General features: G+C 47.8%; 1 long non-coding RNA gene across 7 annotated transcripts in view; it reads right to left on the bottom strand.

Moving 5' to 3' along the window:
* LOC140460390 (uncharacterized) overlaps positions 1 to 25,360 on the bottom strand; it is a 33,975-nt gene extending 8,615 nt beyond the window's left edge. For 2 of the 7 annotated variants that reach the window (XR_011954059.1, XR_011954057.1), the window contains exons 1-3: positions 25,068 to 25,356; positions 2,540 to 7,988; positions 1,136 to 2,092 (exon numbers count right to left, since the gene is read on the bottom strand). This is a non-coding gene — a long non-coding RNA (uncharacterized lncRNA). Of the gene's footprint in view, positions 1 to 215; positions 2,093 to 2,241; positions 7,989 to 13,112; positions 13,242 to 25,067 lie in introns of those variants that run through there. The other 5 variants (XR_011954055.1, XR_011954061.1, XR_011954060.1 and 2 more) reach the window with 5 other exon arrangements.
* Between the last annotated feature and the right edge of the window lie 1,730 nt (positions 25,361 to 27,090).

The following is a 27,090-nucleotide window of genomic DNA, read 5'->3' as shown; positions in this document are numbered from 1 at the left end:
TGCTGTGCTCACACTTGTTTGTTCTTGGTGGTTGAGGTCATGGCTTGGAAGGTGGTTTTGAAGAACCACCACTCATGCAATCAAGCCAGACTGATAGATTGTGGCCCCAGACTCTGCCACTTTGACTTTCCTCATCAATCACCCTGGGCTCTTTGCTTACTATTTCACGAGATGTGAATATCATTGGCTGTGCCGATAACTCTTCCCAAACTGACCTTGAAAAGTGTGCTGATCTGCCTCTTAAATTGCTTCACAAATATGATGTGGATTGCAACAATGTTCAGGAGTGAGTTCCAGCATTTTGGTCAATAACAGAAGTAATGCGATATATCTTGCAGTCGGAATCCTGTGTTCACACTTGTCTGTTCTTGGTGGTTGAGCTCATGGCTTGGAAGGTGCTTCTGAAGAACCACCACTCATGCAATCAAGCCAGACTGATAGATTGTGGCCCCAGACTCTGCCATTTGATTTTCCTCATCAATCCACATTCTTTCCAGCCATGTTTCAGTCTCAAACTGCCACGCATTGCCTTCCAATACGGCTTAAAGGTAGGAATACACAAGATAATCAATCGTATTTTGGGTTGTATAAATCTTAGCCTGCCAGAATTATTTTCTTAGACTTTAATTAAACTTTAGTTAGACTTTAATTGACTGCATGAAATGGTTTGTTGGTCAGACTTGAATCATCATGCTCAAAGGAGACAATGTCAATAATATCATTAAACTTCTCTTTTTGTTAAAAAAGGACAAGCTCTTGATTTATTTTTACAACTTACTGGTATTCACACCTGCACATTCAATGTCAAACTCAGACGTCATAAATGAAATTACACCATTAATTTTGTTTTACAACAATCCAACAGATTAATTAATAATATACAGTGAATACCAAGGCTGATTAATGTGAAATTAAATTTGACCAAATAAAATGTAAAATTAAGATGTGAGATAACAAATGGGGGAAGGGCAGAAGGTAAGAAATGCAGCATCATAGAAGGTGCTCCTCCAGGGAGTGTATTTTACCAACTACAACTGCTCAATATAAACAAACACTCTGACATGATCCTCCGGTTTTAATGTAAACCATAGCCCCATACAGTAGGTACCATTTAAATAAGTTAATAGATACAAGCCTTGAGCAAATCCAGCCTCCAGCCGGACCCCCCGCTTCTTGGAGCTCGGACCTTCCTCCAGCTCCGGGGGGTTGTTGAGCTCCTGGGCTCCGGCCGCCGCCGAAGAAGCCGCGGGCGCCGGCTCTCTCTCCTCCACCGCCGACATTTTTAATTTGTTTTCTCGTTCACCCGGTAACCGTCACCTCCCCCTTCCCGGGCCCCGGAAATTATACAAAAATAAACAATAAACCCCACCGGGGACTGTCTCCTTTTCTTCACAACTTTTGTTTGAAAAGTTCCGGCTTTAATTTGAAATGTGTTTTAAAGGTATTTTCTGAGGTAAACGATGCCTGTCTGCCCCCCTCCCTCCGTCAGAAACCGCCCGCTGAGTCGATGAGAAAACCGCAGCCTCGCGCCGCCATCTTTGTTTTTCTTCTTCTTTCCGTCTCCTCCTTCAGTGACTCGCGTCATCCGCGCTCCCTCCAATCAGAGCGCACCTTACTCCACCTGACCAATGGCGGCCGGCTTTGCATTTAAAAAGGAAGCCACAACCCGGAATGTCGCTCTCCGATTCGTCCGCACCGACCGCAGCCTTTGGGATTGGTGGAGAGGTTCGCAGGCCCCTCACTGTCCCCGCCCCTTTACTACAATGGGCTCGAGGGGTTCAGGAGGAAGGTGTTCTCACTCATTCATTCAACAGGAGATGGACTCAATTTACTGTAATGGCCTGTGGGGGTACAGTGGTCATGTCTCATGTTGAGGGGGAAGGTGTTTCCTCTCATTCAACAGAAGAGGACCTATTTACTACAGAGGTTTGTTTTGTGATGCAGCTGTAGTCTCCCACAGAGCCCTGAGGCTCAGGTTTAAATCCCACTGCTCCAGTGTGTGTAATAACATACTCAATTTTTTTCAGTCATAAGTCACACAACTATAGTCCAACACGTCTGTTTGAAATCGCACCCGCTTGGAGCGTAGCCTCTTCATCAGGTGAAGACATGGAAAACAAAACGGGCAGGAAAGAGAATTCAGATAAATGATCAGCCATGGATGGTGATGAAAGACAGAGCATCTCAACAGTCAATTACCTATTCCCATTCCTATTTCTGATCTTCTTAATACATGACAAGTTGTATATTTTCCAAACATTAATTTTATTTCCATGGTTTAAAAATGAATATTTAAGAATGGTCAGTTTATTCTTTCTCACTTGAGCACATTGTGACCCACAACTATTTCGATCCCACTGTTAATATCATAGCCCCTCTCATGAGATATCAGAGGAACAATTCATAAACAAAATTTGACACTGAGTCACTCGAGTAGACACTTGAACAGAGAAAGCGCCCGACAGATATTGGGAATCTGAAGGTTATTGAAGTGAAATGTTAAGAAGAGCAGGTGAACACCCCCAATAAGGGAACTCACCTGACTGACCTAATTATAATCACCACAGTATCCAGTGCTACTCTTCACCGAACACGGATTACTTTCCTTTTCAGTTTAATGATCCAACTATCTTTTGAATGCCATAATTGAATCTGACTCCAACACTCTCTCTTGCAGACCATTCCAAAGGTCGAAGATTTTCAATCATTAATGAAATATGTTCTGGATCTCTCCCAAAACACAATTCATACGGATCTTGCTTCAAATCATTTGTAGTAAGTTCTTCACATGGACAAATTTGCAGTTTAGAGCATTTGTTTTTGTTTAAATTTTATATCATATTGAGGTGGCACAGTGCTTGGCATTGCTACCTCAAAGCACAAGGGACCCAGGTTCAATTCCAGCCTCAGGTGAGTGTCTGTCTGGAGTTTGCATGTTCTCCCTGTCAGCATGGGTTTCCTTCCACAGACCAAAGATGTGCAGGTTCGGTAAATTGACCATGCGAAATTGCTCTGTGATGTGTAGGTTATGTGTATTAGTCATACTAACTGCAGGAGAACAGGATGATCCTGGGTGGGATGCTCTTTGGTGTGTCAGTGCAGGCTCAATGGGACAAATGGCCTCTTTCTGCACTGTAGGGATTTTATGTATCTCTGTCTGATTTCTTGCACATGCTACTTTCGGAAAGGGACATTTTACTGTCATGTTCAGTACTGCAGTCTCTATATTTTCATACATACCTCTAAATTAGGTTTGAATGAAATCCCCCCATTTCACTGTATTTTCGCTACCATTCCCCCCCACCCCTTCCATTCCTTATTCATTTTCCCATTTCCTGTGTTATGATCCCCTCCTCTTTATATATATTATTGTAGACAGGCTAAATCTAGTTACCATGTCTCTAAAATATGAGATGAAAATGATCGCATACTTTGAGTCCATTATTACAGCTTGTTAACGTCTCTTGCCAAAGAGAACTCTTAATCCTGCATCCTTCGGTAGGATTACATTCGGATATCTGGTCAGCATGGATGAGTTGGATTAAATGGTTTGTTTCCGTCCTGTGCATCTCTTTCACTATGACTATCAAATAAGGACCAGGAGCAGGCAGGTGGGACTAGTTTAGTTGGGGATCACGTACTGAACAGTTTGTTTCCAGGCTGTATGACTTCACAGCCTCAAATGAATGGGGATCAATCCCAAAGGGATATTAAAGGTCTCAAGCACCACCTTAGGCACATGTGTGGACCCCTTCCAGATAACTGAGAGCAGTGGGGCACTGTGAAGTTCAGTACATCAGTTAGCCAGCAAGTTCTCTTCGGGAGACTTGTCTCGAGAAAGGAAGCGGTTTCCTGTCCCATCAACTGGACTGTGGATCAGTTTGGAGCAGGTCCTATATCTCTGACAACATCAGTGGACAGAGTCGAGAGTGTGGTGCTGGAAAAGCACAGCAGGTCGGTAGCATCCAAGGAGCAGGATAATTGACGTTTAGGGCATAAACCCTTCATCAGCAATGAGGCTTGTGGGCCGGGAGCGCTGAGAGATAAATGGAAGGGGGGGGTGTTGGGGAGAAGGTAGCTGAGAATGTGATAAGCAGATGAAGATGATTGGTCGGAGAGGAGGGTGGGGCGGATAGATGGGAAAGGTGATGGACAGGTCAGGAGGGCGAGTGGAGGCTTGGGGCTGTGATAAGGTGGGGGGGGGGGGGGAAGAGGAGGAGGAGGAGGAGGAGGAGGAGGATACATGAGGAAACTTTTGAATTCCACATTGATCCCATGTGGTTACAGAGTCCCAAGGTGGAATAAGAGGTGTTCTTCCTCCAGGCGTCAGGTGGTCAGGGTTTGGCGATGGAGACAGCCCAGGACCTCAATGATCTTGATGGAATGGGAGGGGGAGTTGAAGTGTTCAGCCACAGGGCGGCGGGGTTTGTGGGTGTCCCAGAGTGGTTCTCTGAAACAATCCACAAGTTGGCGTCCTGTCTCTCCGACGTAGAGAAGACCACATTGGATGCAATGGATACAGTGGATGACACTGGTGGAGGTCGAGGTAAATTTCTGTCAGATGTGGAAGGATCCTTTGGGGCCTTGGATGGAGGTGAGAGGAGTGGTATGGACACATGTTTTACACTTCCTGTGGTGGTGGGGAAGGGGCTGGGAGTGGGGTGTGGGCTGGTTGTGGGCGCATGGACCTGGCGAGGGAGTCGCAGAGGAAATAGCCTCTGTGGAATGCTGATAGGGGTGAGGAGAGAAAAATATACTTGGTGGTGGGGTCCGTTTGTAGGGAGCGGAGGCTGATGTGATGTATCCGGAGGTTGGTGGGGTGGAAGTTGAGGACGGTTAGGGGTGGGTTCTGTCCTTGTTCCATTGGGAGGGGTGGGGTTCAAGGGCAGTGTTGCAGGATGTGGAGGAGATGTGCTGGAGGGCATTGTCAACCACGTGGGAAGAGAAATTACGAACTTGGAAGGAGGAGGCCCTCTGGGATTTTCTACGATGGGATTGGTCATCCTGGGAACAGATGCGGCGGAGGAATTGGGAATAAGGGATTGAGTTTTTACAGGAGGTGGGGTGGGAGGAGGCGTAATCTAGCTAGCTGTGGGAGTCGGTGGGCTTGTAGTAGATGTCCACAGTTAGTCAGTAGCCAGAGATGGAGAGGTCCTGGAAAGGGAGATGGTCCAGGTCAATTTGAGGTCGGAGTGAAAGGTGTTGATAAAGATGACGAACTGTTCAAACTCCATGTGAGAGTATGAAGTTGCACCAATATGGTCATCGATGTACTGGAGGAACAGGTGTAGCTAAGGAAAATGGACTGTTCCACGTACCCGACAAAGAGGCAGGCATAGCTGGGTCCCATGTCGGTGCCCATGGCTACCCCTTTAGTTTGGTACATTGGTTTGGATGCCATTTGAGGTTTGTGCGAATCACTTCAGTGGGAACGTGCAGTCCCGGGCTCAGTGAGCAGCACTGCAAGCAAAGCTCACAGAATCCTACAGGGAAACAGGCCCTTTAACCCAACAAGTCCACACCGACCCTCTGAAGAGTAACCCACCCAGACCCATTCCCCTACCCTATTAGTCTACATTACCCCCTAAACAATACACTGCACCTACACATCCCTGAACACACTGGGACAATTCAGCTTGGCTAATTCACTTGCTCATGTTTGGATTGTGGGAGCACCCAGAGGAAACCCTTGCAGACATGGGGGGAGAATGCGCAAACTTCACAAAGACAGTCACCCTGAGGGTGGAATCGAACCCTCGTCCCTGGCGATGTGACACAGTGGCACTAATTACTGAGCTACTGTGCTGCCCGTGAGCCAACCTGGGGTTGGGGGAAGATGGGAGGGATGTGGGGGTGCTGTCTCGCAGAAAACAAAGAGAGCTCGCTGATGGTCCCACTGCACCCACTGTCAGAACAGGCAGGAGGTTCAGTCCTGGGGGTGACCCACATCAGCGTCACCAGCGGAATCTGCTGGTGCCCCCCCGGTGTCTCTGCAAGTTACTGGACGACGTGAACCTCCGCCTGCACTTGGGGCAGGCAAACGGCCTCTCCCCGGTGTGGACCCACAGGTGCCTCAGCAGGTTGGAGGCCTGGGTAAAGCCCTTCCTGCACTCAGGACAGCTGAACGGTCTCTCCCCCGTGTGGACCCGCTGGTGGTCCAGCAAGTCAGAGGAGCGTTTAAATCTCTTCCCACATTCAGGGCAGATGAAGGGCCTCTCCCCGGTGTAGCCCCGCCGGTGGGTCAGCAGGTGGGAGGATTTGCTGAAGGTCTTCCCGCATTCAGGGCAGGGGAATGATCTCACCCCAGTGTGGACCTGCTGGTGGGCCACGAGGGTAGAGGAATGGGCAAAGCTCTTCTCACACGCGGGGCAAGAGAATGGACTCTCCGCAGTATGGATCCACTGGTGGGCCAGCAGGTTGGAGGAGCTGGTAAAGCCCTTCCTGCACTCTGGGCAGGGGAATGGTTTCGGAATGGCAGCCGGTGACGAGCAGTGTCCCGCAGGGTTCAGTGTTGGGGTCACAGCTGTTTGCATTATATCTTAATGATCTGGATGAAGGGACCGGGGGAACTCTAGCGAAGTTTGCAGATGATACGAAGTTAGGTGGACAGGCAGGTAGTACTGAGGAAGTGGGGAGGCTACAGAAGGATCCAGACAGTTTGGGAGAGTGGTCCAGGAAATGGCTGATGGAATTCAACGTGAACAAATGCGAGGTCTTGCATTTTAGCAAAAAGAATAAAAGTATAGACTACTTTCTAAACGGTGAGAAAATCCATAAAGCCAAAGTACAAAGGGATCTGGGAATGCTAGTCGAGGATTCTCTAAAGGTCAACATGCAGGTTGAGTCCGTGATTAAGAAAGTGAATGCAATGTGGTCACTTATCTCAAGAGGGTTGGAATATAAAACCACCGTTGTGCTACTGAGACTTTATAAAGGCCCTATTTGGAGTACTTCTGGTCCCCTCACCTCAGGAAGGACATACTGGCACTGGAACGTGTCCAGCGGAGATTCACACGGATGATCCCTGGAATGGTTGGTCTAACATATGAGGAATGGCTGAGGATCCTGGGATTGTATTCATTGGAGTTTAGAAGATTAAGGGGAGACTTAATAGAGATGTACAAGATAATACATGGCTTGGAAAGGGTGGACACTAGGAAATTGTTTCCGTTAGGTGAGGAGACTAGGACCCGTGGACACAGCCTTAAAATTAGAGGGTGTCAATTCAGAACAGAAATGCGGAGACATTTCTTCAGCCAGAGAGTGGTGGGCCTGTGGAATTCATTGCCGCAGAGTGCAGTGGAGGCCGGGACGCGAAATGTCTTCAAGGCAGAGATTGATAGATTTTTGTTGTGTCGAGGAATTAAGGGCTATGGGGAGAATGCGGGTAAGTGGAGTTGAAATGCCCAGCCATGATTGAATGGCGGAGTGGACTCGATGGGCCGAATGGCCTTACTTCCACTCCTATGTCTTATGGTCTTATGGTCTCTCCCCGGTGTGACTGTGCCGATGAGTCTCCAGGGCAGACGGGAAACTGAAGCATTTCCCACAGTCGCCACACTTCCACGGTTTCTCCATGGGGCAGGATTCCTCGGGTTTCTCTATGGCTGAAGCTTCAGCTGCACACAAACGTGTGTACAGCCCCTCCCCGGTGTGAATTCCTCTTTCCAGGCCGTATACCTGTTTCTGGCTCCACACTCAGTGCACTGCAACAGTAGGGTCTCTCATCCAGTCCCACTGATGCTGAAAACGTTATGAAACAGGAACCAAAAAGCATTGCTCCATCTCACAGAATCATAGTTGAAAATCTTTGCTGTCCCGATGGATTGAGTGACTGTCAGACATTGATGTGAAAATTATGACTGCAGATGCTGGAGATGAGAATCGAAAAGTGTTGTGCTGGAAAAACACAGCAGGTCAGGCAGCATCCAAGGAGCAGGAGAGTCAAGCATCAGCTGTTGATTTTGAAACTTCCGTCTTCAGATAGTCTGTAAAAAGAGATTACAAAAGTCAGCATTGTCAATCCGGGGGGTGGTGGGGTTGGAATGAGACAATAAGGTATTGACACCGACACCAGAAAGAAACTGAACATAGAGATGTGGCGAACGTTAGTGGCAAGCCAGAGTCAGAGAGAGACACAGCACAGAAACATACCCTTTGGTCCAACTCATCCATGTCGACCAGATATCCAAAATTAATCTAGTTCCATTTGCCAGCATTTGGCCAATAACCCTCTAAACCCCTCCTATTCATATACCTATCCAGATGCCTTTTAAATGTCATAATTGTACCAGCACCCACCACTTCCTCTAACAGCTTTGTACACACACCACCTTCTGCATGAAAAACTTGCCCCTTAGGTCCGTTTCTAACAAATTGCTCTCCATCTAATCCCGTAGCACTATGGCAATCCCAGTCTATGTTTGAAAAGTTAAAATCCCTAACAATAACCATCCTATTACTCTGACAGGTAACTCAAATCTCCATACAAATTTGTTTCTCAATTTCCCACTGACCATGAGGGTGTCTACAACACAATCCCAATAAGGTGATCATCCCTTCCTTATTTCTCAGTTCCAACCAAATAACCTTCCTGGATGTATTCCTAGGAATATTCTCCTTAAGTCCAACAGGAATACTATCCCTTATCAAAAACACCACTCCCTCTCATCTCTTGCCTCCCTTTCTATCCTTCCTGTAGCATTTGTATCCTGGAACATTAAGCTGCCAGTCCTGCCCATCCCTGAGCCACGTTTCTGTAATTGCTATGATATCATATCCCATCTTCCTAATTATGCCCTGAGTTCAACTGCCTTCCCTGTTCGGCCTCTTGCAATGAAGTAAATGCAGTTTAATTTGTTAGTCCTACCTTGCTCTCTGCTTTGTCACTTCCTGACCTGACTGCTTGACTCACTCCCTTTCCCAACTGTACCAGTCTCAGATTGATCTCTTTCCTCACTATTTCCCTGGGTACCTCCCCACGCACCCACCTTGCTAGTTTAATTCCTCCCGAGCAGCTCTTGCAAATTTCCCAGCCAGTATATTAGCTCTCTTTCAATATTCAGGTGCAATCTATCCTTCTTGTACAGGTCACATCTACTCCAGAAGAGATTCCAATGATCCAAAAATGTGAACCCTTCTCCCATGCACCAGCTCCTCAGCCATGCGTTCATCTGCTCTATCCTCTCTATTCCAACCCTCACTAGCTCATAGCACTGGCAGTAATCCAGATTTTTCTTGACTCTAGGACCTCTTTGTTTTAAATTTGTGCCTGACTTTTTACACTTTCCCTTCAGAATCGCATCCTTTTCCCTTCCTATGTCATTGGTTCCAATGTGTACAATGACCTCCAACCGGTCCCTCTCCCTTTTGAGAACATTCTGCACCCTCTCGGAGACATCCTTGATCCTGGCACCAGGGAGGCGACACACCATTCTGATTTTTCGCTGCTAACCACGGAAGCGTCAGTTTGTACCTCTGACGAGAGAGCCCCTTATCACAATTGATCGCTTGGAACCCGATGTTCCCCTCATTACATGAGAGCATGTCTCGAGACCAGAAACTTGGCCGTTCGTGCTACATTCCCTGAGAGACCATCACCCCCTACATTTGCCAAAACAGCAGACTTGTTTGAAATGGGGACAGCCACAGAAGACTCCTGCACTACCTGCCTACCCCTCCTACCTTTCCGGGAGTTAACCCATCTCCCTGACTGTGGCTGTGGCTTTTCCCCCTTCCTATCATTGCCAAACCATCATAGCCCCAGGTCTTGTAAATTCCTCATTACCTCGAACTGTCGCTGCAATTTATCCACGCAATCCAATAGGATTTGCAAACAAACACACTTCCTGCAGACATAATCATCAGTAACATGGATACTCTCCCTAATCTCCCACATCTGACAGGAAGAGCATATCACTCTCATAAAGGCCACCTTTGCTCCTTCACAATCTACAGACCCAGAAAATAGCACAGTCTTTTTGCTCTAAGAAAGTGCTCCTGGCTAACGCAGTACTTGTGGTTTATATTTTTAAAATTTAATCAATAGACAGATGTCAGTAAAACATATAATCAAGAAAGAATCCACTCCATTCACGACTGCAGACTTACAGCTAAGTTACACGTTAAAGACTATACACTTCTCTGTTCCTGTTCTGTGAGCTCCCCCACACAGGTTCCTCCATGGTCAGCTGTGAAGTTTGCTGTTCATTAACCTTTCCCAGATGCACTGCAATGTCCAGTAACTGTGCAGATTCACTGCAATGTAAATTTCTTTTTCTCTCTCCCTCATTTTGGACTCCTATCCATGCCCCTTATAAACCTCTATAAGGTCATCTCTCAGCCTCCTACGCTCCAGGGAAAACAGCCGCAGTCTTTTCAGCCTCGCCCTATAACTCAAACCCTCCAACTCTGGAAACAGCCTTGTAAATCATTTCCAAACTCTTTTAAAGTTTCACAACATCTTTCTAACATAGGAGACCAGAACTGAATGCAGTATTCCAAAAGTCGCCTAACTAATGTCATGTACAGCCATAACATGACTCCCAACTCCTGTACTCAATGCTCTCATCAATAAAGGCAAGCGCCACCAAATGCTTTCTTCACTACCGTGTCTACCTGTGACTGCACTTTCACAGAACTACAAATCTGCACTCCATGGTCCCTTGATACAGGAACACTCACCATAGCCTTACCATTAAGTGTGTAAATCCTGCCTCGATGTGCCTTTCCAAGATGCAACACCTCACATTTATCTAAATGAAACTTTATCTGCCACTCCTTGACCCATCAGCCCATCCATTCAATTCTAATTTAGATTGAACTTTCTTTCCTCTCTTATTTCCTAAACGCTGAAAATCTCCATCCCACATACTCTCCCTCCATTCTCACTTTGCTGAACCTAATCCGTGCTGTACCTCATCCTGAAGGGTCTGGTTTACGCTGAATTACAGCCCACGCTAGGGGGATCTAATTGAAACATACAGAATACTGATTCGCCTGGACAGGGTGGATGCTGGGGAGATGTTTCCATTGGTAGGAGAGACTAGGTCCCAAGGGCACAGCCTTAGAGTAAAGGGAAGACCTTTTAGAACGCAGATAAAGGGGAAACCTTTGTAGCCAGAGAGTGCGAAACCTATGGAATTCATTGCCACAGAGACTGTGTTGGGCAAGTCACTGAGTATATTCAAGACAGAGATAAATAGGTTCTTGTGTATCAAGGATATTGAGGGTTGCGGGGAGAAAGCAAGAGAATGGGGTTGAGAAACTTGTCAGCCATGATTGAATGGTGGAGCAGACCTGATTGGCTGAATGGCCTAATTTATGCTCCTTGGTCTTATGGTCTCTTGCTGTCCTGGACATAGTGAGAGAGAACTGGGAGCAGGAGTAGGCCATTTGGTCTTTCAAGCCTGCACCAACATTGAACAGATCTGCACCAACATTGAACTGGATATGAATATACCTACATGTTGGTGAATAGGCTGGGACCTTTTTCACTGGAGCATAGGAGTTTGAGAGGTGATCTTATCAAGCTTTATAAAGTCACGAGGGGTATAGATGAGGTGAATGATGGTTGTCCTTTCCTTAGAGTGGGGGTTTCAAGGTTAGGGAGCAAATTTTGAAGGTGAGTGGAGAAAGATTTTAAAAAGACAGGAGGGACACCTTTGTTTTCCCATAGAGAATGGTCCGTATGTGGAGTGAATGTCCAGAGGAAGCGGGGATGCAGGTACAGTTACAACGTTTAAAAGACATTTGGATAGGACATGAATGGGAAAGGTTTGGACGTGTTATGGACGAGGCCAGACCACTCAAAACATTCTTAAGCAGGCAGCACAGACCGTAACTTTGCTATTTGTTTCAGTAAGCGCACAGTGAAAATTACCCAAAGTTAGCTAGGTTGACTACCAGGATTTAAAACAGACAAATGTATTCACAAGAATACAGAATGAAACACAAAGAACAGAATATAGAATACTCACAGAACTCAGTCTATCTAAACTAGACTTAATTATGCTGTTCCAAATGTACACAACAGTCCCAATAAACAAACCCCTTAAACATACAGTAAAACTGAAACAGAGGCTGACAGGTCAAAGTTAGAAGGGCAGAAGGAGAGAGAGTTTAACAACCTTTCTCCACACAGTCCACTGCTGAACTCACTGAAACAAGGCCTCAGCTTTCACAACAGATCACTTGGCTTTCATTATGCAGGTCACTTCGAAAACATAAAAGCTTGGGCATAAAGTCTCATCTGTTGACGTGTAAACAAAAAAGCTGACCAATACCCTTTTCATTTCTGTACTAAACCATGCATTTTGGAGCCCGGGGCCGTTTTACCACCACTCTGAAAAAAAAACCAAGGACACAGTATCCTTGAGAAGAAGGACCAGCTTTATGACAGAGGGAGATGGGCCAAACACTGGCAGATGAGATTAGTTTAGTTTGTGAACATTGCATGGACTAGTTGGACTGAAGGGTCTATTTCTGTGCTGTATGATTCTGTAATGGTCTCAAAACCATTTTCTTGCCTTCCCCTATAACCATCCACTTCTTTGTTGTTCAAAAGTCAAGTGACCTCAGCCTTGAACATATTCAATGACCAACCCCCTCCCCCACAATTGCAGGAAGTCAACCCCATTTTTGAACTGAATCCTATTGCCTTGCTGACTGTTTGCTGCACCTGTCTGACAACTGGTGTAGAAGGACGCTGAGGTCCCTTTGTACATCACACATCATTCCTGATGAAGTGCTCGTGCCCAAAACATCGACTCTCCTGCTCCTCGGATGCTGCCTGACCTGCTGTGTTTTTCAAGCATCACACTTGACTCTGATCTCCAGCATCTGCAGTCCTCACTTTCTCCACATACCAATATATTATCATTTAAACCATGCACCTCCTTTCTGCCTTTTTTTAAAGCAAGAGGCTTTAACTTTACATTGTGGTATTGCATTTGCTGTGCGTTTGCCAATTGAGACACAGACCTGGATCAACTTTTCCAGAGTCTGTCCTCTCCCTGGATTCACTGCCTTTCCCTTCAGTTCGTGCACGTCAGCAACTGAATCCCAGAACGAAAAAGAAATGAAAAAGTGGGTGAGAAAAGAGAGTGCCGTACCCACAGATGTTGGACAGAGTTGCAGTCTGGGGTGAAGCTCAATCTTCATTCAAAGAGAGAGATAAACAACCGCATCTTGAAAAACTCTCGGCCCAACTTCCGCATTCAGACAAAGAGGCTGTTCTGAATGGCAGGAGGACCAGGCTCCTTCCGGTCCTCCGGGTCTCACCATTGGTCCTTCAGATGGAAGTCAAGCGCTGTTTCCGCGGACAGTGACGAGCATGCTCAGTGCTTTTGCTGACACCGCAGTACATGCGCAGTTGTCGCTGACACCGAGAAGCATGCGCACTGTGCTCTGTGGGGGTGCTGGCCTGACTGACAGATTTTAAGCGTCCAAATATCAAGAGGAGAAAAAAAGCTGCAGCCACAATTTTATTTTTCCCTGTGGCTCGACATTTTAATCCTTTTGAATTTCGTCCGGCTTTGTATGTCTTTTCCCCAGGGTAGAGGAAGTCCAAAACTAGCGGCATAGGTTAAGGGTGAGAGGGGAAAGATTTAAAACGGTCCTAAGGGGTAACTTTCATGTAGAGTGTGGTGTGTGTATGGAATGAGCTGCCCAGAGGAAGTGGTGGAGGCTGCTACAATTACAACATTTGAAAGGCATCAGGGTCAGGATGGGTATCTGAATAGGAAGGTGTGAGAGAGATATGGGCGAAATGCTGTCAAATGGGTCACCAGCTGAAAATGTGTTGCTGGAAAAGCGCAGCAGGTCAGGCAGCATCCAAGGAAAAGGAGAATCAACGTTTCGGGCATAAGCCCTTCTTCAGGAATGAGGAGAGTGTGCCTAGCAGGCTAAGATAAAAGGTAGGGAGGAGTGACTTGGGGGAGGGGCATTGGGAATGCAATAGGTGGAGGGAGGTCAAGGTGAGGGTGATAGGCTGGAGTGAGGTGGGGGCGGAGAGGTCAGGAAGAAGATTGCAGGTTAGGAAGGCGGTGCTGAGTTCGAGGGATTTGACTGAGTCAAGGTGGGGGGAGGGGAAATGAGGAAACTGGAGAAATCTGAGTTCAACCCTTGTGGTTGGAGGGTTCCCAAGCGGAAGATGCGGCGCACTTCCTCCAACCGTCGTGTTGCCATGGTCTGGCGATAGAGGAGTCCAAGGACCTGCATGTCCTTGGTGGAGTGGGAGGGGGAGTTGAAGTGTTGGGCTATGGGGTGGTTGGGTTGGTTGGTCCGGTGTCCCAGAGGTGTTCTCTGAAACGTTCCGCAAGTAGGCAGCCTGTCTCCCCAATATAGAGGAGGCCACATCGGGTGCAGCGGATGCAATAGATGATGTGTGTGGAGGTGCAGGTGAATTTGTGGCAGATATGGAAGTGTCCCTTGGGGCCTTGGAGGGAAGTAAGCGGGGAGGTGTGGGCGCAAGTTTTGCATTTCTTGCGGTTGCAGGGGAAGGTGCCGGGAGTGGAGGTTGGGTTGGTGGGGGGTGTGGACCTGACGAGGGAGTCACGGAGGGAGTGGTCTTTTCGGAACGCTGATAGGGGAGGGGAGGGAAATATATCCCTGGTGGTGGGGTCCGTTTGGAGGTGGTGGAAATGACGGCGGATGATACGCTGGACATGCAGATTGGTGGGGTGGTAGGTGAGGACCAGTGGCGTTCTGTCCTGGTGGCGTTTGGAGGGGCGGGGCTCAAGGGCGGAGGAGCGGGAAGTGGAAGAGATGCGGTGGAGGGCATCGTCGACTACGTCTGGGGGGAAATTGCGGTCCTTGAAGAAGGAGGCCATCTGGGTAGTACGGTTTTGGAACTGGTCCTCCTGGGAGCAGATGCGGCGGAGACGAAGGAATTGGGAATATGAGATGGCATTTTTACAGGGGGCAGGGTGGGAGGAGGTGTTTCGAGGAAAAAGTGAGGACTGCAGATGCTGGAGATCAGAGCTGAATTCGAGGAGAAAGTGAGGACTGCAGATGCTGGAGATCAGAGCTGAATTCGAGGAGAAATGGGTCACTAGATCAATTTAGGATATCTGGAGGGCATGGGCGAGTAGGACTGAAGGATCTGTTTCTGTGCTGTATGACTTTATGCGTCCATTTCAATGCAAGTTTCAGAAACATGACTGCAGCTTTTTAAAAAATAAGTTAATATGCTTTTAGATGTTAACAATGTTTCTGAATCTATCATTTTAGCTGTTCATAATTTTAAAGATCAGCCATTTCTTGCACACCCCTGTCTTCCAGGTAGAGTCATCACCAACGATTCTCTCTCTTTCCTGAGAAAGAGATACAGCAATCAAAGAGGGCACGAGAAAGCATGGAATGGGAGAAGGGAGGGAGAATGGACAGAGGAGTGGGGGTAGAGAGAGAGTGAAAATGACAGGGGACAGAGGGTGGGGTGCAGAAAATGAGGGGAAGAGAGAGAAGAAAGCTGAGCACAGAGAATTGGTAGGTGCAGAGTGTGAGGAGAGAGAGTGGACGGGGACCAAAGGTTTGGGGAACTGACAGCACAAATCTCACCTTCCTCAGGACTGATGTCAGTGTCTCATGAATTGGAACCCACTCCACCCACAGCAGACCTGAGGCAATTGTTTCTCAATAGATGCTTGGCTAATGCAGTAGAATTATATAATCCTGACAGGCCATTTGGCCCATAAAATTCAGACTGACCTTCCAAACAGTATCCCATCCAGACCCACCCGTTTTTCCTGCAGTTCGCCATGGTTAACCGACCCTCCGTTGCACATATGTGGACACTTTAGCACGGCCGATCCACCCTGAACTGCACCCAGAGTTAACTCATGCAGACAGAAGGGTGAGGACGTGTTAAAGTCCACACAGACAGCTGCTCAAGAGTGGGACCGAAACCAGGTCCCTGACATTGTGAGTCAGTGGTACCAACCATTGAGCCACCGTGCCACCCAGAGCTTTCATGTTCTGCTTTGTCCTAGTAGATTCTAACTTCTCATGTGCCCTCAGCAGAGGCTCTCTCCTCCTGACACTGTTGGACCACACCCACTGCAACCTCCCTTTCCCACTTCTCCAGCCCTGAGCACATTGGTTCCTGAATCCTGGCACCAAACAGACACCAATGCCATCTGTGCTCCTGCTGACAACTGCAGAGAACGGAGACCATCCCTGTCACTGTTCTGTCCCTTACCACCACCTCCCCCTCCCCAATGTTGTTTTTACTCCCACTGCCCAACCAGTTAGCTCCTACCACCTGCAGCCCTCTCTCAGATCCCCTTTACCTACCAGACCTGCACTTACACCCTCCTGACCCTGTCCACTGATGCAAACAAAAGGCTCTCTCCAGAAGGGAATGACTGTCTCCCAGAATACAGTGCCTGGTTAACTTTCCCACTTTACCCTCAACATGTCTGCAGCCTGGCTTCCAGCTCCATCCCTCTGAACGAATGTCCTCCAGGATGTGTTTGCCCTGGATCACAGTATCCAGAGTCTCCCACCTTCTGCAAATTGAAAGACAAGTCCCACCCTGCCCTCTCCAATGTGTGTTGTATAACTGATAGCCAAGTACGGAACCCATGAGGATGGCCTCAACAGGGACCTTGGTTTCATGTCACACTACAAGTGACCCCACTCACACAGACTTGTACCCCATTACTCACACACGTTACCAAGCATGGTCGAATGCAAACACATGCTTTTATGCACAAACACACACGCTCTCATGCATGCACACACATCAGTTTATGGGGTGAAATTGTAATTGCAGAATTTTATTTGCAGATACATTATATTTTGCTCAAAAAGCACACAATCTTCAGGCAGTCAATCTATGTGACATGTTATAAATCCCTACTTTGGAAACAGAACCAATCTGACTCAAGGTTGGGTTGCAGACAGACTCTAACATGAGTGAATCAGAGGGTTTTCTTTCCCCAGAAAATGATTTCATCATTAGATTCTGAACTCCAGATTTCTGACTGACTTCCAATTCCGCCATCTGCTGTGGCGGGATTTAAACCCAGGAGTCCCGAGGAGTCCCCAGAACTGGGTTGATAGTCCAGTCGATAATGGCACTCGACCCTTGTTCCTTCAATCACCCTGTAATGGTACATGACTTCACTGGTGCCTCCGCAGATGGGAGGAGGGGGTGATGCCCTTCCCGCACTGAGAGCAGGTGAGCATGCTGTGCCTGGTGTGGACCTGCTCGTGCGTCTGCAGGCTGGAAGAATTGATGAATCCCCTCCTGTGCCTGTAGCAGGTGATTAGCCATTCCCTGTTGTGGACTCGCTGGTAAACTTCTAAAATCTCAAGACATATAATCAAGAAAGAACCCACTCTATTCACTACTGCAGACTTACGGCAAGGTTACACATTAAAAACTCTGCAGTGATCTGTTCCTGTGCTGTGAGCTCTCCTACACATGTTCCTCCAAGATCAGCTGTGAATTTTGCTGTTTGTTCATTTTTCCAAGGTGTTCAGAGATATATGATTTCAAACAGCAAAGGCAGTAACTGCAGATTCACTGCTGTATCCGTTAGTAGTATACGTTTCTCTCTCTCTCTCTCTCTCTCTCTCTCTCCCTTACAGACCACCTGCTTGCTGCCTTTGGCTGTCTTTCTCCATTTTGAAATTGCTGTTGTCTTGATTTTTTTACTCTAAAGTTCCAAAACAATGCATCAGCATATAAAACATTAATTGCTGCTCCTGGAATTCAAGGAAATCGCCTCCAACACTGAAAATACCTCAAAAAAGGAGCAGCTCTTACAGCCACAAATTTTCCAGTCCTCCATCTTGGATTAGTTCTTGGTGAACCTTCCCATCTTCTAGGTTACAGTTATTCAAATAATTTGCTTTTCTATTTTTGCTAGAAAAGTGGATAACCTCACGTTTATCCACACTAACTACATCTGACATACATTTGCCCACTCATTCAGACTGTCCAAATAACATTGTATCCTCCTCACAGCTCACCCTTCCACCCAGCTTCGTGTCATCTGCAATTTGTGACATATTCCAATTAGTTCCCTCATCTAAATCATTGACACATACTGTGAATACCTGGGGTCCTAGTCCCAATCCCTGCAGTTATAAAACATTGATCTGATTGACCATACAAAATAACAGATGTTAGCTTGATATTCACAACTGACGAAGACCTGATAAGCAATTATGAACCACTGAATTACTAAATCACAGAAGCAGGCCATTCAGCCCATCGTGTCCATGCAGCTCTCTAAATGAGCTTTCTGATGTTGTGCCATTTTCCTGACGTTTCCTTGGAAACTGGTACATTGCTTGTCATCAAATAATTTTCCAATGCTCTTACCTGAATCTGTTTCAACCACTGTTCCATGCGATGTCTTCCAGATCTATTTACTCACTGTGTGAAATTTCTTTCTCACATCACATTTTCTTCCTTGTAATGGATTTGAAATCAGCATTCTTATTCTCAATGCTTTTCCCATGGTGAACAGTTTTTCACTGTCTTTTCTGGGTATGATTTTTCTCAAAAATTTCAAAACTTCTTTTGAATCTGACTTCAGAGAGCAGTCCATGAGGCCAAGCCTCATCAACAACACAGAAACAACCGAGCATCTAAAGGGACGGCCCCTCAGTCATCACTGTGAGCCCCATAGCAACCATTGTTACCTGGGCGGGCATGCATTCCAAATCTGGTCTCTCAACATCACTAGGATTGTCCCACAGTTTGAGAAACTGTGATTCTCGCTAGGACTATAAAAATGAAACTTTTTTTGAAAGTGGTTGTTGCTGAGAAGTTTAATCCTTTCTGTCCAGTAGGAAGTCAATGATGTGTTTGAATTTGAATGACTCAGTGAATCCCTTCCCACATGTGGAGCAAGTGGATCACCACTCCCTGTGTGCCTGTGGGGATTACATTCCAGGTCAAACTGGGAATTGGATCTCTTCCTACAGCCTGAACATACTTCTGGTAACACTCCAGCGGGACTGTGCTTGTGTGGCACAGGTCAGATCATTGGCTGGCTTAGTCCTGCTCCTCAGATGCTGCTGGCCTGCTGTGCTTTTCCAGCACTACTCGCATCTAGATTCTGGTTTCCAGCATCTGCACTCCTTGTTTTTACCAGTACATAAGGAGGCCATTCACACTTTCACGTCTAGAATAGTTCCTGAAACACCCACCTATTCTCCACCCCTATCCCCATCATCTTGCAACTGTCCAGCTTCCTCGGTAGTGTAGTGGTTAGTATCCCCATCTGTGACTCAGGAGACTGGGGGTGCAATTCCCCAATGGGGAGGATTTGATATTTTTCTGGATGTCTTGTCACACAGAGGTAGTGACCCTAACCCTGAATCGGGTTCAAGTCCTGCCTGCTCCAGAGTTCAAAAGTTCACAAATATAGGAGCAGAATTAGGCCATTCAGCCCATCAAGTCTGCCGCGTCATTTGATCAAGACTGCTCGTCACCCCCATTTTCCTGCCTGATCCCTTGAAAGGGTTCAGAAAAGATTTACATTGATGTTTCCAGAGTTGGAGCATTTGGGAGAGGCTTAATAGGCAGGAGCTGTTTTCCCTGGAGGTTCAGAGGGTGAGGGGTGACCTTATAGAGGTTTATAAAACAATGACGGGCATGGATAGGATAAATAGACAAGGTCTTTTCGATGGGGTGGGGGAGTCCAGAACTAGTCGGCATAGATCTAGGGTGAGAGGGGAAAGATGTAAAAGGGACCTAAGGGGCAACTTTTTCATGTAGGGGGTGTGCTTGTATGGAATGAGCTGCCAGAGGAAGTGGTGGAGGCTGGTATCATTACAGCATTTAACAGGCATCTGGATGGGTAGATGAATAGAAAGGGTTTAGAGGGATATGAGTCAAGTGCTGGCAAATGGGACTAGATTAGGTTAGGATATATTTTGACATGGTCAAGTTGGACTGAAGAGTCTGTTTCCGTGCTGCACATCTCTATGACTCTATAACAAATGTTCAATGAACTGGTCTGCAATTTCCCACATATGGCCTCCCTCCCATTCTGAATAGAGGTGTTACATTAGCATTTTTCCAATCCAATGGAACCATAAGATCATACGACACAGGAGCAGAAATTATGTCATTCAGTCCATCGAGTCTGCTCCACCATTCAATCGTGGCTGAGATGTTTCTCAACTCCATTCTCCAGCTTTCTTCCCGTAACCTTTGATCCCCTTGACAATCAGGAACATATATATATCTCAGTCTTAAATAAACACAGTGAATCTTTCCCATGTTCACAGATTTTTGGAATATTGTCTGCTGCCACTTCCTTCGGGACCCAGCGTGCAGGCCATCAGCACCAGAGGACTTGTCTGTCCTCAATCCAAATAGTTTCCTGTGTACCTTTACCCTCTCAATGTTGATTGTTTAAGTTCTACCCTTTCTATAGCCTCTGCCTTGCCAATTCTAATAGGAATAGTTCTGTTGTCTGCCAACATAAAAACTGAGATCATCTCTGCCACTTCAATGTTCCCCCATTAACTCACAGTTTTCATCTTCCAAGGAACCACACTTCGCTCAGCGACTCTGTTCCCAATCGCAGACCAACAGAAGCTTTTGCTGTCCTTTTTGATATTTAGTGTGAGGTCTCTTTTGTAAGTTAACTTACCTATTTTTATTTATATTTTTAAATATCCCTTTATTTATGTTTGAAACTTTCCTAATGATTGATCCTTCCAAAAGTCCAGAATAACATTTCACAACAGGCTGAAAAGTTTAAAAAACACTCCGTTGAAACTTTTTAAAATCGCCCCTTTCTGGAGGCTGGGGGCCGGCAAAACGATCGCCCCGCCCCCATTGTCACCGATTGTTTGGAAGCCTCCCCAGCCACCCCCCCTCAACCCAGGAGACGTCACATACCTGGGCCCCGCCCCCATTGTCACCGATTGTTTGGTGGACTCTCCAACCACGCCCCCTCAAACCAGGAGACGTCACATACCTGGGCCCCGCCCCTTGTGAGCTGGCGCATGTGCAGTGCAGGTCCTGCAGCAGGACTGAGGCAGTGTTACTGAGTGTGGGAGCAGAATGGTGCCGGTGGCTGAAGTAATAAGAACCGCTGGAAAAGCCGAGCAGGTCCGGCAGCTCGTGCCGAGAGAAATCATTTCGGGTCCCGGTGATCCTCCTTCAGAACAGGACCAGGTTTCAGAAACATCCCGGGGAGGTCGCCAGGCCCGAGCGGCAAGACCTGGCTCCTGCCCCCGGGGAGAGGAGACAGTGAGACAGGGTAGGATTGGGAACCGCGGGAGGAGGGAGACTGGGGAGTTTATAAACTCCTAGGGGGCGGCCTGAGGCCTCCAATAGAAGCCCCACAGGCCCAGTGTTTACTTCACCGGCGAAGGCGCTCTCGGGTTGCCCGGGCAACCGGCCGCCATCTTTGTGAGGGTCAGGCGCATGTTGTCTTGGGGCGGGGAGCGCGGGCGGCCATCTTGGTGAGGGCACCATCAACTGTCATTTCTGGGAGAGAATTCCAACCTCGTGGTAACCTCGGCCTTGGCTCTCTCACGAGGAGAGAGAGAGAGAGGGGGGGGGGGGTCAAGGAGAGAGAGAGAGAGAGAGAGGGGGGGTCAAGGAGAGCGAGAGAGAGAGAGAGGGTCAAGGAGAGAGAGAGAGAGAGAGAGGGGGGGTCTCTCCCTCCCCTCTCTCTCTCTCTCCCTCCCCTCTCTCTCTCTCTCCCTCCCCTCTCTCTCTCTCTCCCCCCCCTCTCCCTCCCCTCCCCTCTCTCTCTCTCTCCCCCCCCCTCTCCCTCCCCTCTCTCTCTCTCGTGGTAACCTCCTGCTCAACCAAAATGCAATACCTCATTTCTCTAAATTAAATTCTATCTGACACTCCTCAGCTTGTTGCCCATCCCAAAAATTCTAATTTATAGCAAACTCTCTTTGCTCTCTTATTCCCTAGAAGCTAAAAATCTCCATACCACACACTCCCCCTCTGTTTTCACTTTGCTGAACCGAACCCCTGCTGTACCTCATTCTGAAGGGTTAAAATACTGACCAGCCATGACAAATGGATGTTGGGAAGATGTTTCCATTGGTAGGAGAGACAAGGAGCTGAGGGCACAGCCTTAGAGTAAAGGAAAGACCTTTTAGAATGCAGAGACAGAGAAACGTCTTCAGCCAGACAGTGGTGAATCTATGGAATTCATTGCCATAGACAGCTATGGAGGCCAGGTCACTGAGGGTATTTAAGACTGAGGTTCTTGAGTATCAAGGGGATTGAGGGTTACAGTGAGAAAGTGAAAGAATGGGATTGAGAAATTTATCAGCCACGATTGTGCGGTATGAACAGACCTGCTGGGCTGAAAGGCCTAATTTCTGCACCTATTTCTGTCTTTTGCTGTCCTGGGCACAGAGTGTCAGAATTGGGAGCAGGAGTAGACCATTTGGTCTTTCGAGCCTGCACCAGCATTGAACACATCATAACTGGGTATTAATCTACCTACATCTTGGTAGATAGACTGTGACTTATCTCACTGGAGCACAGAAGGTTGAGAGATAACCCTACAGAGGTTGTATAAAATCATGAGGGGAATAGAGGAGATGAATCACAGGTGTCATTGCCCTTGGGTGGCGTTTTTAAGATTAGGCAGCAAATTTTGAAGGTGAGAGGAGAAAGATTTTAGAAAGACTTGAGGGGCAGCATTTTTTTTAAAAACAGAGTGGTTTGTGTGTGGAATGAATGTCCAGACATTTTCTCACCTTCCCTCCATAAACAACATTCTTTGTTGTTGAAAAATCACATGAACTCAGCCTTGAATATATTCAATGGCCCCTTAACTACAGGAAGAAATCCCCACTTCTGAACTCCATTCCTCTTGCTAATATACCACTTGCACTACTCATTGCTCACTGCACCTGACAACTGGCATTGACTGGTGAGGAAGGATGCTGAGGCCCCTTTGTACATCCACATGTCATTCCTGATGAAGAGTTCATGCCTGAAATGTCAACTCTCCTGCTCCTGGAATGCTGTCTGACCTGCTGTGCTTTTCCAGCACCACACTTTTCGACTCTGATCTCCAGCAACTGCTGTCCTGACTTTCTCCATATACCAAAACAGTATATCAACATTTAAACAATGCACCTCCTTTCTGCTTTTTTTTTTTACACAGCAAAAGCTCCAACTTCAGATTGGCCACGTGTTTGCCAATTGTGGTCTTTGCTACACTGGGGAAACTGAGCATAAATTTGGGGAACAGTCCGCAGCCAGGGCCGCAGAGGCTGACCAGACCTCCCAGTCGCCACCCATTTTAATTCCCCTTCCCACTCCATTTCTGACATGACCATCTTTGGCCTCCTTCATTACCACAACGATCCAAACCGCAAATTGGAGGAACAACACATCTTCCACCTGGGCAGCCTACAGCCTGTTGGACTCAACATGGAGTTCACCAATTTCAAATAACCTCCCTCGCCACCCCTTGAATTCCTTCCTAGCCCCTCCCCGCCGCCACCAACCAGTTTCCTTCCTACCAGTGACCAACCAGTTTGTACCCTCTACCTGTCCCCACCTATCCCCAATTCACCACCCTGCCCCCAGCACATCCTTGTTCTGCAGCTCTCCCAACACCCATCCCCAGTCCTCAACAAGGGTGACACCCAAAACATTGACTTGACCTCCTGATGCTGCCTGGCTTGCTGCGTTCTTCCAGCCTCCTGCATGTCTATTTTGCCAATTGAGTCACAGACCTGGCCCAACTTTTCCCAAGTCTGTCCCCTCCCTGGATTCACCCACTTTCCTTTCAGTTGCAGCAAGTCAACAATTGAACATCGCAATGAAAAATAAATGGAAAAGGGGATGAGAAACGAGAGTGTCGTACTCTTGGTCAATCAAAAGAAGGTCTCACACTTTTTCTGTTGACAGTGAGGAACACGTGCAATGTTTTGGTGACACTGGTGAACACGTGCCCTGCTTCTTGACACAGGAATGCAAACAATATGGTCAGTGGCGCTGCTGGTATTATTGACACATTAAGTGTCCAAATGCCAATAGGAGAAAAAACGGGTAGACGATTGTTTTCCCCATATGGCACAATATTTTATTGCTTTTCCATCTTGTCTGGCTGCTCAACGTTTTTGACTTTTCCCCAGTGTAGGGGTGAAGTTCAGAACTAGAGGGCATAGGTTTAGGGTGAGAGCGGAAAGATATAAAAGGTACCTAAGAGGCAACTTTTCCATGCAGAGGGTGGGGTGGTGTGTGTATTAGATTAGATTTCATTACAGTGTGCAAACAGGCCCTTCGGCCCAACAAGACCACACTGGCCCGCCGAAGCGCAACCCACCCATACCCCTACACTTACCCCTTACCTAACACTACGGGCAAGTTTGCACGGCCAATTTACCTGACCTGCACATCTTTGGACTGTGGGAGGAAACCGGAGCACCCGGAGGAAACCCACACAGACACGGGGAGAATGTGCAAACTCCACACAGTCAGTCGCCTGAGGCAGGAATTGAACCCCGATCTCCAGAGCTGAGAGGCAGCAGTGCTAACCACTGTGCCACCCCGTATGGAATGGGCTGCCAGAGGAAGTGGTGGAGGCTGGTACAATTACAGCACTTAAAAGGCATCTGGATGGGTAGATGAATGGGAAGGGTTGAGGGATATGAGCCAAGTGCTGGCAAATGGGATGAGATTAATTTAGAATATCTGGTCAGCATGGACGGGTTGGACCAAAGGTGTCTGTTTCTGTGCTGTCCATCTCTGACGACTCTAAATAATAAAAAGTACAATTTGACAAATAACAAACTATATCCATGTTAACAAGGCTTAGCTCACCACATGCTTTACTAACCATTCTCCACAGGTCCTATCCCTTCAATGACTGAGGAACATATGCTGGTGCATAATCTCCTTCACTAGTATTTACACACTAGTCTAAGGAATTGCACTAGTAACAGAGAGGGTAAAAAGCACAAGGATTAATAAAAAAGTGAAGGTAAAAATCACAAGAAGCACAAGCCCCAGTAAAAGCAGATGTAAAGTGAGTGTAAAATGTCACTATGACAGGACAGGCCCCACATTCCTTCCCCTCCGTCCCCCCCCCAACCTGCCTCACCTTTCACCTCCCGGGCCCAGTACCTTCCAGGTGGCCCCAGAGTTGACACAGGGGCCGCCCCACGACCAGTAGAACTCCACCACCCAGGCGGCCGACGGGTTCCCAAACAGGCCCTTAACCCCATCCGCCTCCAGAATGGTCACCGGCTCCTACCTGCTGTACAGCCGGGCGGTGTGGCCGTGACACAGCAGCTGCGCCAGGAAGGCGGCGGTGCCCAGTGACGGGTGTCTGCCCCGGGCCGCACGGCGCCATTTTCCTAACGGCCGCGCCTTCTCCTCCCAACCGCCTTCACCCCCGCGTGACGTCAGCTCAGGGGGGTGGGCGGGGCCGGGGGAGCCTCACCGTCACCACGTAACAGCCACCTCGCGCTACAACTGCTCATTCACAAAAACAAACTCTCCTGTCTCACTCTGCAGCTGCAGGGGGGGGACACTGCCACGTTTCGAGGAGCCCTGTCTACATTGGGAAAGCTCACGGCTCAATTTAAACAGGTATTCCGACATCTAACGGAACAGCGTCATATCTAAAGGGGGCAATCTGCATTTTAAATGGACATGGACATTTTAATGGGTATTTCTGCAAATAAAGAGGTTTAAATGGACGAGATTACATTTCAAAAGGATGTGGGCACATTCAAAGGGATATCTTAATATGTAAAGTGACGCAGTTATATCTAAGTGAATCTACCATTGGTGGGTCCACATGGGGGAGATGTCGTTCAGTTGCCCGAAGTGCTGGAAGGCCTTCAGCAATTCCTCAGCCCTGCTGAGGTACCAGTCCGTTCACACCAGGGAGAAGTTCTCCTGTCCGAGTGTGGGAAGTGCTTTACCCGCTCCTCCACACTGCTGAAGCAACAGCTGGTCCACGCGGGTGGGGGATGGAAGGCCATTCTGCTGCCCTGAGTGCGGGAAGGCCTTCAGCAATTCGTCCGCCCTGCTGAAGCACCAGTGTGTCCACACTGGGGAGGGACCCTTCAGCTGGCCCGAGTGTGGGAAGAGGTTAATGTTTTCCTGCAACTTGCGGAAGCACCAGCGGGGGCACCAGCGCTCCAAGCAATCAGATCCCACCGGTGACGCTGCCTTCGGTCACCCCCCAGGACTGAATCTGCTGCCAGTTCTGACAGTGGGTGCAGTGGGAGAGTAGTTGGGCTGTTATTGTTTCTGCTGGAATGCAATTGCCCCCCCCCCCCCACACCCCACAAACCCAACCCCATGGTAGCTCAGGGTTAGCACTGCTGCTTCATGGCACCAGGAACTCAGGAATAATTCCACCCTTGGGGGTCTGTGTGCAATTTATGAAGGGTAGGAAAATGGATCTGAGTTGGTTAGTCTTCGGAAGATCAGTGCAAATGTGTTCGGCTGAAGGACCTGTTTTTCCACATTGTAGGAGTTCTACGATCCTATGAGCTTTGCTTTCAGTGGACACTGCTGCTCATTGAGCCAGGGACTGCACATTGCCAATGAAATGATCCAGAGAAACCTAAGACCGCAAGACCATCAGAGCAGATGTTAGACCAATGGGCCAGACGAGTCTACTCTGCCATTAGTTAGAGACAAAAGTAGTGCAGATGAGATTAGCTACAGTGTGGAAACAGGCCATTCATCCCAACAAGTCCACATCAAACCCTCCGAAGAGTAACCCATCCAGACCCATTTCCCTCTGACTAATGTACCTAACTCTATGGGCAATTAAGCATGGCCCATCCACATGACCTGCACATCTTTGGTTTATGGAAGAAAACAGGATCATCCAGAGAAAACCCTCGCAGACACTGGGATAATGTGCAAACTCCTCACAGACAACCACCCAAGGCTGGAATCAAACCTGGTTCCCTGGCGCTGTGAGGCTGCAGGTGTAACCACTAAGCCACTACATATTGCAACCCGAGGTAGGCAAGCAGGAGGTTGGGAGCCAGCAAGCCAGGCAGCACCAGGGTGTGGAGTAGTCAGCGTTTTGGGTATTAACCCTTCTTCAGGACTGAAACGTTGACTTCTCTGTGAGAAACGATTTACGGAAATGTTGC

The sequence above is a fragment of the Chiloscyllium punctatum genome, chromosome 36, assembly GCF_047496795.1.
Source record: "Chiloscyllium punctatum isolate Juve2018m chromosome 36, sChiPun1.3, whole genome shotgun sequence".
Classification (NCBI taxonomy): Eukaryota; Metazoa; Chordata; class Chondrichthyes; order Orectolobiformes; family Hemiscylliidae; genus Chiloscyllium; species Chiloscyllium punctatum.
This window is presented reverse-complemented; position numbering and strand designations above follow the sequence as displayed.